We start from the raw sequence: 13987 nt of genomic DNA on the forward strand, positions 1-13987 counted from the left end.
ATATACAAGGAACTAAATCAATTGTATAAAAAAAAAAGCAAGCCATTCCCCAATTGATAAATGGGCAAGGGACATGAATAGGCAATTTTCAGATAAAGAAATCAAAAGTATCAGAATTGTAGCTCTAATAGTCCTAATATAGATTGCTCACTACCATTAAGTAGCCCTTCCTCTTTTTTTTTTTTTTTAACCTTATATCTTGGAATCAAGATTTGTATTGTGTTGGTTCCAAGTCACACAGGGTCACACAGCTAGGAAGTGTTCTAGACCAGATTTGAACCCAGGACGTCTTGTCTTCAGGACTGGCTCTCTGTCCACTGAACCAACTAGCTGCACCCCTCTTCCTCTTCATAGTAAACCAAGTCTCATGTCTCTAAAAGCTGTCAGACCACACCTACCCTATCTTTTCCTCTGATACTAGAAGGTTCCAAATGTATTGAATTACATCATGATGTCAAAAGAACCTGCCCACTAAAATAATAATGGAGTAGAAAGAACACTGGACTTTGGGTCAGAAGGCCTTGTGTTTGAGTCTCACCTCTTTTGCCTACTACCTGTGTCACTCTGGGCAATTGATTTTAATCTGTGTAGACGTCAGTTTCTTCATCAGTAAAATAAATAAATAAGGGGTTGAACCATGTCATTTTTAAGGTATCTTAAGGATTTCAAATCTAGTGGTACTTTGAAACTAGAATAAGGAAGATGGTTATCGGTCAACTCAACTAACTCATTCTGAAAGGCAGCCAATTTAAAGCTTGAAAAAACTGAAATACACCAGGAACTATTACATTTTGAAAGAGATTTTGCACTAGTCCTTCTGAAAAGAAAAAATAATTCCTATAAATGCTTAAAGTGAATATGATAGAACTTTGGAATATAGATTCATGAGATATTTAACTAAAAAAGGAATTTTCAATTCCAACAAAGGACAGTAATTAGTGACAGAACAATTTAACAGAGAAAGAAGAAATATCAAAGCATACTGAACAGCAGTAGAGAATGTATCATAGAGATTAGGAGTTTCCTGACTTAACACTTACTACAAACATAGACTGTTTTGAGAAAAGTCAGTGCACAAAGAGCTGAACTTAAAAACTGATTAATTCAGAAATAACCATCCACATTACAGTAAAAGACGTTGTTAAACGTGGTGGGTGGCAAGAAAGTTTACTGTGAGGTTTCTTTAAATATCAATCTCTACTACTAAATATTTCAATAGTTGAAAAGAGCTATTATTTCATGAGTGCCTGCGCTACTTTCACCAACTCTGATCACAACCAATCCATTCCTTTTGTTGGGGAACTGGAAGGAACTCCTTCAACCAATAAAGAACCTGCTTGGAACCTACTTAATCTTAGAGAGTTGGTGAAGGCAGAAGGGGTAAGGATCTAGTCTAGGGTCACACAGTCATTACACATATCAGAGGCAGTATTGAACAGAAATCTTCCATGATTCTGAGTGTGACTCTTCTGTAACTTAGTACATGGTTTTCATAAATTGCCATGGACTCCAAAAAATCATTAGCTCATAGCCAATCTTCTGACGATAAGTCTTTTTGAGCTTGGGCTAGTTCTCATATGTCCACACACACACAGAGTTTCCTATGGGGTCCATAATCAAGGTCTTTCTGACTTTGAGACCATTTAGAGTTTACACTCTGCTGGATGTATAGCTTTGAGAAGACCATACTCACTTCTGCTTCTGGATGGTGCATCAGAGCAGGATTTGAGCAGTATATTTATGATCTTGGCTTAACCAAGTAAAAAGAATGACTTTTTAAGAGCTCATCAGTAGAAATGGGTACAACTGTATTTGAGTGATTGTGGTCATCATCAAGTTTAATAATGCCCAGGGCAGTTATTTAGATGCAGCCCTCATTGAAGGTAATAGGGCTAAATTCAGTACGTTTCTGAGAAGTTATGGTGCTTAACTTGTAGTTCGTAAACATGGACTAAAAAAACCTCGTTTTTAATCTAGTATTTTTAAAAAATATTATATTACAATTGATTTCCTTTGTAATCTTATATATTATGCGTATTTAAGATCATGACTTTAGAAGAGGTCTGTAGACTTCACCAGACTGCCTCAGGGATCCAGAGCCCCCAAAAAAGGTAAAAAAAGCTCCAGCCTCAGGGGCATACATGGCTAAAGCCGAGTCTGGCTTCTGCTTCTAATGGAGAATGGCATGGTGAGAAGGTGTCCCTATAAATAGATAAATCTCCTCTTTCTTAGTACCATTTCATTCGCACCTTAAAAATAGATTTCAGGGACCAGAGCTGGTATGGAGCAGACAGGGAGGTCGGAACGGAAATGCTTGCTAGAAGGTGTGAGTGTTTAACTTTCATCACAGTTTATGTTGGCAGGAAGGTCCTTTTTAGACCCTTTTTAGACCCAGCCTTTTCAATTTCCAGACTTTTGAAAAATGTAAAACTTTAGAGAACTTCTTTCCCATTCACTTTGCATTCATTATATAAGGGTAGGGGAGAGGGAGCTGGGGCAAAATGGTCTGGTATATCTTCCTTTTAGTTCATCCAATTCGTTTTCTTCCTCTCTAAGTGTTTTGCCTCTCCTTTTGGGGCTCTGAGCTCCCTGAAAGCAGAGATTGTCTCACTTTTTCTCCTTGCATCCTCAGAGCTTGGCACATATTATGTGCTTAATAAATACTCTTTCATTCATTCATTCATTCCTCTATTCTAAAAGGATGGTGTTTTCTCGTGTTCATCACGAGACACAAATAGACACCTTTCCAAAGTGTTCTTCTGGGTGGCTAAGACAGCTCTCCCTTGTGACAAGGGTGACGGTCCCACTAGCTCTGCCATCACCACAGAGGGACATTTCCCCCTCTCCTTGAGCTCCTGTCACTCCAGCTTGCAAGAGCTCTGGATTAGTAGGATGGCAAAGCCAGTAGCCAAGTCAGACTCTAGCCTCTGACCCACAGGCACCCAAGGCTGCCTCTTCCATAGTGCTAGCCATTGTGTCACTAAGAATCTTCTTTTTTGATTCTAGCTTCACTGTCCTGTGATGCTTTGGCCTCCCTTGACCATCCCACCCAAATGCACACAGGAGGAGCTACCTTCCTTTTGGGAGAAGTTGGGATTCTGGTGGTTCAACCACTAAGAGTCTTTTTTAACATGGTTTGCAGCTGTTCTCACACTCTTGTCATCATCTCCCTATGTGCTGGCTTATGACTCAGTATCTTCCTAATGGGTGGGGAGCCACACAAATGACTTAAGAAGAAGCGCTACAGGGGTAAACCCAGTGCATAGGGGATCCAAAGTTATTTTCTCATTCCCATCACTATCTTTTTTCCAGTGGTTTTGGGCAAGCTTTTTACCTTTTATACTTTAGTTTTCTCATCCTTAGAATGAGAATGAGGGAAAAGTTTGTAATCCTCTTATTGCATGGGGTGGTCTGCAACAGTTCTTTTGAGGCAAAGGTTTGGAAAAAATGGGATTTTGTCTTAGAAAAAGAAAAACCAAAAAAACCCCTCAGTATTAAGAAGCAGGTTATGCCTGCATATTCTAATCTGAGGGTGTTTGTCTTTGGATTTTCTAGAACTAAAGAGCTCTACTGTATTTCTGCATTTCTGCAGGGCTCTATGCTTTAGAACCTTTAACTAGCCTGGCTTTCTCTGTTCATGAGTCACTTGTTTTATAGACAGTGTTTTCAGTCTGCTTATTATCAATCCTTTATTTAGTTTTAACAGGGGAACTCCAGCCCTGAACCCCACCCTCTACAGACACATCAACTCCCATTCATTGCTTATTAAATCAGCAGTTAGACAAATACCCTTTCCTCCACAAAGAAAAGCAGTGATTTTTTTTCTTCCTCTCTAAAGTCAGTTTTGAACTTGCTCCCTTTACTCCACGATAATCAATAGACACGTCATCACCACCACATCTATATAGTGTGCTTAATAGGTGCGTGTTTCTGCTCTAAGTACTACGGTGATTTTATGTGGAAAATCATAGACTGTTATAGTCAGAAAGAATCTCAGAGGTCCCCTATTCCAACACCTTCATTTCACAGATTATAGATATAAAAACGAATGTTCTAAGTGGCTTGCCCATCCAATGGGCCACAGCAGCGCTGGCTCTAGAAGATTAATCTCCTAACTATCAGTCTACAGCTATTTCCTATTATACCATACTACTTTGAAGACTCCTTTGTAGTTATCTGAACTCTATGGGATCTGGATAGTGCTGGAAGCCTTACCTTTTATTGATTTTTTTCCCTGTTCTTTTTCACTCTGGGCATTCTTTGCCAAACATACTAAGTAAATATAGAGTAGATGGAATATGTTGTCGTTCAGGCATTTTTCAGTCGTGTCTGACTCTTTGTGACTCCATTTGGAATTTTCTTGGCAAAGATACTGGAAGAGTTTCTCATTTCCTTCTCCAGCTCATTCTATAGATGAGGAAACTGAGGCAAACAGAATTAAGTGACTTTTCCAAGTTCACACAGCTAGCAAGGATCTGAGGCCAGAATTGGACTCAGGAAGACTCATCTTTCTGACTCCATGCCTGGCACTCTATCCACTTGTACCAGCTAGCTACACAGATGAAATATACCTCTAAAGAAAATACAATGACCTTAGACAGACCTAAGATTGTATTAGGCTGCATCCTGTTAATGTCACCTAGCATCCATCGTAGACTTGACTTTTGTAACCTGTTCTGCTTTGAGTCGGAATTATACGAGGCAGCTTTGACAGCTCAGTCTCATTAAGAATATTCCTGCTCATATTCTGTGCCCTGTGGGTATGCCCACATATGAGTTTCAGAGGATGAGTAGGTATAATATAAAATCTGCCTGCAGATCCATTTGTTTGGTAGAACTGATGGGTTTTCAGACGTGGGGTGATCATGAGAGGGCAGAAGTCTTAAGTATTTCCTCTGAAGACTTACAAATTCAGTGGCAACATCATTTCAGGAAAAGGGAGGAATATTGGGCTGAGCTAAAATAGGGGGTGATACTTATTTCATTCTGGGGCAATGGAAAGTATTTATACACTGCATTTTTTCATTTATATTTAGGAGGGCTGTTTCAATAAAGCATTTGTAGCCACAAAATCATATAGATATCCCTTCTCCCATCTTAACTCCCTTGCACAAAGGTTAAAAAGGTTCTATTTTGGGGTGGGCATTCAGGAAAGGGCCCAGCTACATTCATTAGGATCACATTACATCATTACTAAAGCCTTCTTCCAATTGCCCAAAGTAGGAAAGAGGCTGAGATTAGCAGGATGTGATTCACGGACTGTAATCATGTCTTTCTCCACTCCATACCTGAAAGGTAATCTTTGGTTCCAAAAAAAGCAGATTAGGCAGGAATGTCTGCACCTTCTTGGACCCTGAGTCATTAGAAGTTACACTCAGAGAAAGGAATCCCCAACCAACCTTGCCAGACCTAGTGTCTGGCTGATGGATGGAGGGTTTCCTTGATTGGATCTTGTGGCCATTGAGAAATCAGGCTCTCCATTTAACTCCTTATCTTCCTGATACCCAACCAGAATACCTTTTCTTTAAAGGAATCAGAATGAGTTCATAATGCAACAGGTAAATCAACTTATAAAAACTGCTTCCCACTGGCACCTAAGAGATCCTCCTAAGACATCTTCTACAACTTTGCTTATAAAAAGTCCAAGTAGAACAGGAAACTTAATAAAACATAATCCTAGCTTAAGTGAGAAAGTTTTCTACTCACAGTTCCTTATAGTATATGAGTAAATAGTTCCTGATCCAAACCCCTAATCTCAAACAAATTTGGAACATGACCCCTAGATGGAATTTGTGACCCCTCAAGCTCCCAGACTTCACTCTTTGGCATTAAAAATGAGAAGTAGCCTTTCTTAGCCTTGAGTCACCCACCCCAGTAAAAGGGAACTGTAACACCTCCTCTCATTAACAAAGAAGCTCTTTGTTTGACTAGAGTCTGTGCCAAAGACTTCAAACCCAGTTGCAATTTGTTACAAAGCCATTAGACTACAGAGATAAAGAATATTTTCAAGACTATGTGAATAACTAATATCTCATAAACCCACACCAAAGCAAAGGAAGGTCAGTCTCTTTTAATATGATTATGTGCTAAATGATGACGTTCCTAGAATGTTTATAATATAATAACCACAATACCTACCATTCACACAGTGTTGTATGTACAGTTTCTCATTTGATTCTCACAACTCCCCTGCAGGTAGGTAGAGTGAATGTCATCATTTTACATACAGGGAAACTGACTCAGAGTAAGTGATTTACCTAAAACCATACAGCAGAATTAGGGCCTGAGCCTAGGAGTTCCCAAAATGGGTAAAACTAGCTAACTAGACAAGTTCCCAACAATTGGGATTCGGATAAATCAAGAGATATTGGGTTCTTTCTTTGATAACTTTTAGTGGTTGAATGTAGAAGATAATTTTAGTCAGAGGTATGTTAAATTTTCATTTATACCTTGAAATCAGAAAGGGCTGTTATACCTCAAGGCTTGATTTATTGTTTTACTGACTGGTTAGACTTAAGACAATATTAATCAATCAAATTAAACTTTAAAGTATGACATTTTACTTTTCTCAGAGCTGGTTATTAAATATTTATTTACTAGCACTCTGCTGGATTCAGTTATTAAATAAATCTGGCTCACAGCAAGGGAATCGAGTAGTCAAATATATTTCTAAAAAGGCTTTTTAGGGGGCAGTAAATTGAAAGCCAGGCTTAGAGAAAAGGCGGTCCAGGTTTCAAATTTGGTTTCATACCCTTCCTAGCCGTATGATCTTGGGCAAGTCACTTAACCCTCATTTCCTAGCCCTTTCCACTATTCTGCCTTGGAACCAATATACAGTATTGAATCTAAGATAGAAGATAAGGGTTTAAAAAAAAAGACATGCTAGCCATACCTTTTAGAGGTAGTTGTCTCTTGATTGATAAAATGTACTGGAAAGGGCATGAGTAAATCAAACTTAGTAAAACAAATTGGATCTTAAATGTAATCAAGATTCCTGTGGTGAATCCATTCGTAAAAAAAAAGAAAATTTTAATCCTTTTGTAAGGAGCCCAGTTTATCCTTTTAGGTTTTTGTATAGCTGTTTTTTCAGATCTAGGCACCCCTAAATAAGGCCGTTTTGCTAGAAGTCTTAGTTTGTTTTCAAACCTTCCACTAACTGGTTGTGTGATCCTTCAGATGCCTCTTAGTTGCTAGGCACCTGCTTTTCTCCCTTTATAACCTTATACATATATGCCTTACACAGAATCAGCACTCAGTAAATATTTGTTGAATTTAATGAAGATTAGAAATTGAGAATGAACTAAAAATGTTTTTGAGCCATCTTGCATTTTTCAAAAGTAATAATTATAGAGGGGCAGCTGGGTAGCTCAGTGGAGTGAGAGTCAGGCCTAGAGACAGGAGGTCCTAGGTTCAAACCTGGCCTCAGCCACTTCCCAGCTGTGTGACCCTGGGCAAGTCACTTGACCCCCATTGCCCACCCTTACCACTCTTCCACCTATGAGACAATACACCGAAGTACAAGGGTTTAGAAAAAAAAAGTAATAATTATAAAAATAAAAAATTTAAATTAAAAAAGTAATAATTATAGTAGCTCGAATTTATATAGCACCTACTATGTGTCGATCAGTGTGCTAAGTGCTTTATAAATATTATTTCATTTGATCTTTATAGCAACCCTGGTTGATAAGTGCTTTTATGATGCCCATTTTATAGATATGGAAACTGAAGCAAACAGAAGTTGTGACTTGTTCAGGATTATACAACTAGCAAAAGTCTAAGGCTGAATTTGAACTCAGTTCTTTCTGACTCCCAACCCAGTGCTTTATTCACTATGCCACCTAGTTTCTTCTTAAAGGAAGTGACACTCTAGAAGTACTGACTATTGATAGAAGATATTCATTCACTGGTTATTATGGGGGATTTCTTCTTTGTTCAAACCATTGTGGGCATACAAGGATGTTTTAGAGTGCCTCCTCTGCCCTCAGAAAACTAATGGTAAATTTCAGAGCCAGAACTGGAACTCAAGTCCCCTGGCTCCAGGAACAGGATGTTAATTCTTATATTACACTGTTAATAGAAGTAGGGATAAAGCAGCTCATTTCACTCATCAGAAAGCCTCTCTGAAGCCCAAAATGATGACCCTGTGCTCATTTTGGAAACCTCAGTCTTCTAAGAACATTTCTACATTGGCTTTTTCCATCACATGGAAGTATCATGTTTTAAAAAATAATTATAAATTACCCCAGATCATGACAAATGACTTTACATAGTGCCTGTAGTGAGATCTCATGAAATCATCTTGTTGTGAGGGAGTGACCAAGGAATGATGGGAAGTTGAGTTATATTAAGGCATTCAAAAGATAATACTTATGGAATCATTTTTTTAATTTTGTAATAATATTTTTAACAATTACATATATTAACAATTTTACACATAAGTTTCCTAAAGTTATATAATTTAAATTGCCTCCTTCCCCTCATTCCTCCTTCCTGGAGATGTTAAGTAATTTGATCTGGGTTATACATGTATTATCATCCAAAACATTTCCATATTGTTCATTTTTATAAGAGAATAATCATATAAAATCAAGCCCCCTAAACAAACAAACTAAAGTGAAAAATAGTATGTTTGATCTGCATTCTGGCGCTAACAGTTCCTTCCCTGGAGGTGGGTAGCATTCTTTGTCATAAGTCTTTCAGAATTGTCCTGGATCACTGTATTGCTGAGAGTAGCCAAGTTTTCACAATTGATCATCAGATAATATTGCTGTTGCTGCATACAGTGTTCTCCTGGTTCTGCTTATTTCGCTCTGTGTCATTTCATGCAGGTCTTTCCAGCTCTTTCTGAAATCAATTTCTTACAGCACAATAGTATTCCAACACCATCATATGCCACATTTTGTTCAGCCATCTCCAATTGATGGACATCCCCTCAATTTTATGAGATTCCTTTTGGGGTGGATAGAATTCATAGAATCATATAGACTTAGAACCTCAGAGGCCATGTAATCCAACCTCTTCTTTTTTACAGAGGAGAAATCTGAGACCCCGATAGGTTAGTTGACATGTTCATGGTCACACAAGTAATAAATGACATATGAATTTGAACCAGGTCATTTCACTCCAAAGTCAGTGTTTTTTGCCTCCTCATATAGGGAAATCAAAGACAAAAAATATATATATTTTTAGGTTTTATAAAATGGTAATTGAAAGAATTTACACATTGTTGGGATAGTTTTATGGGGTTAGGGTTTTAGTGGGCTGAGAGGCTCTTGGCTCCTGCCTGGCCACTAAGCAGGGATATGACCATGACCACTCATTTTGCCTCTCTATTCTAGCTTTAAAACACTAGAATTCTAGCATGCTTTCTCATTCCAGAAATAACATGAGCTCACCAAAACACCATTTCACCAGAAGTGAGGTTATAAGAATCTAAGATGTTTTCATAAAAATAAAAAATATCTCACTGAAAAGGCAGTCCTAACAAATCTTCCTCGACTTTTCTTTGGTACTAGTTCTTTCCCTTTTCTGATGTCTCTTTCCTTATTTCCAAAGGCAGAACAATCTCAGGAAAAAGACTTAAGTATCAAGGGGCGTAGAAAATTGGAATTTGTCGGACCCATGCCCAGAGTGATTTAGAAAGAGTTTCTGAAGAGTGAGAGTTCTCATCCCTGCTTTGCCACTGAAAGCTAAGAAGGGTTGTCACCTTGGGAGCTAAGGGAGGGAGGGGAGGTGGGGAAAGGAGATTTTTTTCTGCTGAGTCTCCTCTGAATCAGTGCACCTTTGCCCTTGCCCTTGGTGCATCTCTGACCCTTCTTGCTGCACATCACTGATCCCGTTCCTCTAAGGGAAGTTATATGATGGTCATGGCAATTGCAGAAGCATCCTGCAGGGTCTGGCACAGCCACCGGTGATGTCAGTCATTTCCCCACATGAACCCATGTCATTGCTCCCAATTAAACCGTGAGAAGCTCTCCTATTTAGATGGAAACTATCAGAAAGCATTGAGTTCCAGAAAGCCACATCCTTTTACATTCCTGTCCTCTTCCACTGGTCTGTGTTTGAGACGAGAGTTTATTTATTGGCTTACTTTTCATCCAAGATTTAAAAAAAAAATGTTTTTAAGATATCTGCTAAAAAGGAGCTCTTACTATGTTCAAATTTATTTTGACAGAGCCCAAATATTTGTGCCTTTTATTGTTCCCTCATAGCACATCCCAGAGAAATGGGAGGGGAAAATGGCTCAGCCTCCCCTCTGTCACAGGGACCACAAAAACCCATGCTCCTCTTTGTCTCTGAAAAAGGCAAAAGAACTTTTTTTGCTTGACTAAAAACAACTGGGCCCAAGCTGTCCTTCCTTGTTCTTTCTCTGAAGGGTTTCAGACTCTTTGGAGTTTGGTCACCCCATAACTAAATATTGCTTTAGCTCAGATCATACAAAGAGCTTGCTGAAAGCAACAGGGGAAGCCATGGTAGAGACTCAACAATCAGGCTACTGTTTCAGAGGAGTATTCTCCACCATGGATGGGAATACTGCAAACACTATGTCAGGAGGAAGAATGACACCCTCCGCTTCCCAGCTCCCAGTTGTGACTTGTGCCTCATTTGGGACAAGAAAACAGACAGTGATTTCAACGTGGTCGGCATAAGGCTGAGTTGTAGCTTTCATTCAAGCTTCAAAGTGTCTTTGAAAGGGAGGGAACCTGGTCCCCCTCCCCTTTCTAAAAGAAAAAAAAAAGCCACCCCAAACACACAAAGCAGAGCATTTGAGAGAAGTTCACCATGGCTGTGGTGCATGGGGGTGTATTTTTTTTAAAGCCAGACCCACTTTTCATTAGATTGTTGCTAAGTGAGTAAATAAATGAGCTCACTGCTACACCCAGCCTGGGCAGGAAGAATTTATAGAGAATTAATAAATCCAGCAGAGGCAACATGTGGCTTTCTCTTCTGGCCATAGAAAAGTAACTAGTAATCTTGGACTTCCAACATGAAAACCTCTGAAACTCTACAGTTTCAGGAGAGTAACTTTTAAGTTCCAGTGGGCAAGTCATGGCACGGTTTGCTGAATTTTCATTAAAAGGATAGCGTCAGATATTTCCTGGCCAGGGAGACAAAGATGTAATTATAAGACATAATAAAAATGGCCAGGGTGGTCAGTTTGACTTTAATGAAGGATCTTAAAATGAAACTGAGGCCTTCAAATAAACAATACAGGCAATCCGAATATAATCTTGTGGATGCACAAAATTCTGACATTGGGGGCAGCTGGGTGACTCAGTGGATTGAGAGCTAGGCTTAGAGACAGGAGGTTCCTGGGTTCAAATCTGGCCTCAGACACTTCCTAGCCGTGTGACCCTGGGCAAGTCACTTGACTCCTCCCTTCTCCCCCCAAATCCCTCATTGCCTAGGTCTTACCATAGTATTAACTCCAAGACAGAAAGTAAGGGTTTTTTTTTTAATTCTGACATTAGAAGTTGCTTAGGAAGAAGCAATATAATTTTATTTTCTATGCATGCTAAAAAATGTACAACCATAACAGTAGTGATTAATGAAAATTACAGTTTGAGATTTGGATAATCCAAAGTATTATTTGTAGTAAGAGATATGATACTTAACCTTGGAGTCAAGAAGTCTTGAGTTCAAATTCTGCTTCTGATACTAATTTTGTGACAGTGGGCAAGTCATTCAGCCTCTGAATGCCTTAGACAGCTTTCTAAGGCTAAGTCACAATTGAGTTACTTATCTGCATTATTAGAGGGTTTAGTTTCTTTACCAAGAGTTGGTTGGGATTGCTGCCCCATCATAAAAATGTGTGGTTTTTTAGCACCTGGTATGATCTATATATTTTGGTGAAATATGTTTTCTGAGCATCTACTGTATGAATTTAGGTATATCAGTCCCTAGACCAGAATATCCAGATGTGTTTATCACCTTTCTTGTATTCTGAAATGAATATATACATATATATTCACAAGGGTTAGAATTTGAGGAAGTAGCCTGAAGAATGGAAGTAAAAGTTTTCTTTGGCTTTAATTTTCAAGTAATTTGGATGTCATAATCCATTTTGCTTATGACTATAGAAAACTAAATACAGGGAATTAACAGATAATATAGAAATGGAGGCATTTTCTTCAAATACAGAAGGTCTGCCAAATGTATTTTTAAAAGATATTTTGACATTTTATTTTTGGTACAAGTTTTGTAGGGTTTGTTTAAAGCTGTGGTTCCCAAACTTTTTTGGCCTACCACCCCCTTTCCAGAAAAAATATTACTTAGCGCCCCCTGTCACATACTATCTCCACCCCCTTACAGTTATTCACTGCCCCCAAATGCACCTGTGGCCATCACTGCTCACCCTAGATCGCTGTAGCACCCACCAGGGGGCGGTGGTGCCCACTTTGGGAATCACTGGTTTAAAGTATGAAGGGAGGAACAATATGGAAGTAGTGTGTGAAGATGATAATTGAAAGAGAGAGAGAGAGAGAGAGAGAGAGAGAGAGAGAGAGAGAGAGAGAGAGAGAGAGAGAGAGAGAGAAAGAGAGAGAGAGAGAACATTTCAAGAAAATATCAACCAAGTCTCTAACTTCAAGAGGCTTAGTAAATATCTAGGAAGTTGGGGAAAGCGAAACAGTTGGCTTGCTGTATGATTTTGGAGCAAATGACTTAATCTTTCTGTCCAAATTTTCCTATCTGTGAGTGGGAATTATTCTCAGAGAACAAGCCTTGAGATGAATAGTCCTGTATTTAGGTATCTCAGATCCCTGCGCGCCCACACACACACACACACACACACACACACACACACACACACACACACCTTGCTAAAGACCTGAAAATCCATTAGTTTAACTCATAAGGATGTTGTAAGTCCTCATACAACAAAGTTCCTAAATTATTAAATGTACTGAATTCTGGGTAGCAGCGACTTTCTCCCTTAGATAAACACATCCATCACTAACTCCTATAAAAAACAAATTTTCTACTGGGCTTGTCCCTTTTGGTGTGGTTGGTTGTCATAGTGATCCTGATTATAAATATGAATATTAGCATTTAGCCTTAAAGCAAAATAACCCCCAAGTGCCTTTAGGACCACACCCAGCCTTCAGTCATTATTTTCCCTTGTAACTCCCACTGCCTTGGAGGCCTCCTTGGAATAAATCTGTGAAAGAAGAGTCTAATCTTGTTTCATTCTGAAGAAGTTCAAGTTCCATTTTGTGTCTCCATCAAATAACATAAACCTTTAAAAGCAAACAGCTTGGAAATCTCTAGAAGACACTGATATATAGGCTTAGGATCACCACTATCACTTCAGAAAGAAAAGGTGGAACAGGAGGAATGACCACAAGCAAACATCTTCCGAAACCTTGCCTGTCAGATATTTTCAGTCTGCTGAAGACATTAGTGGGGCAAGTGGCCCCCACTTCTAAGAGCTCCCCCTGGAGATGCACCTGTCCCTATCTGTTAACAGGCAGAACAGAAGTGACGGGAGAATCAACCCACTTGGCTATCGGAGCTGAAACATATTTTGTCCTTCAGATGTCAAGAATGAGTGTTTTTAAAAGGAAGGGAGGGTTTGGTTTCCATTTCCCTTTCTTAAGAAATTTTCCCACATATTCAGGCTGTGAAACTTAAAAGAGCCCAGGTGTTTGTGACAAAACCTCCATGGAGGGGAAAAAGGAAACTGTGTCGCTCCCAGGCTTGGCCTTGGTAACCCCAACAAAGGATGATGCCTTGTCACACAGACAGACCAAGTTGGAATTCTCCCATGGTCTCTAATGCGGGTCGTCTTAGTTTCCTCAGCATCGATTCATTCCGATAATAAGCATTCAATTAAGCACTGGCTACATGCAAACAGTTACCTTAGGTGCTGGGGATACAATTATACAGCCTCTGCCTTCAAGGAGTTTATATTCCTTTGGGGGAATGGATGAATAGTAGGTAGAAAGATAAGCAAATACAAAATAAATGGGTTCAAATCTGGTCTCAG

At 39.1% G+C, this 13987-nt stretch overlaps 1 protein-coding gene across 1 annotated transcript in view; it reads left to right on the plus strand.

The window, feature by feature from the left end:
• NEDD9 (neural precursor cell expressed, developmentally down-regulated 9) overlaps positions 1 to 13987 on the plus strand; it is a 61281-nt gene that overhangs the window by 28246 nt on the left and 19048 nt on the right. The gene's annotated exons all lie outside the window — the stretch shown is intronic.

This window comes from Gracilinanus agilis, chromosome 1, assembly GCF_016433145.1.
Source record: "Gracilinanus agilis isolate LMUSP501 chromosome 1, AgileGrace, whole genome shotgun sequence".
NCBI lineage: Eukaryota > Metazoa > Chordata > Mammalia > Didelphimorphia > Didelphidae > Gracilinanus > Gracilinanus agilis.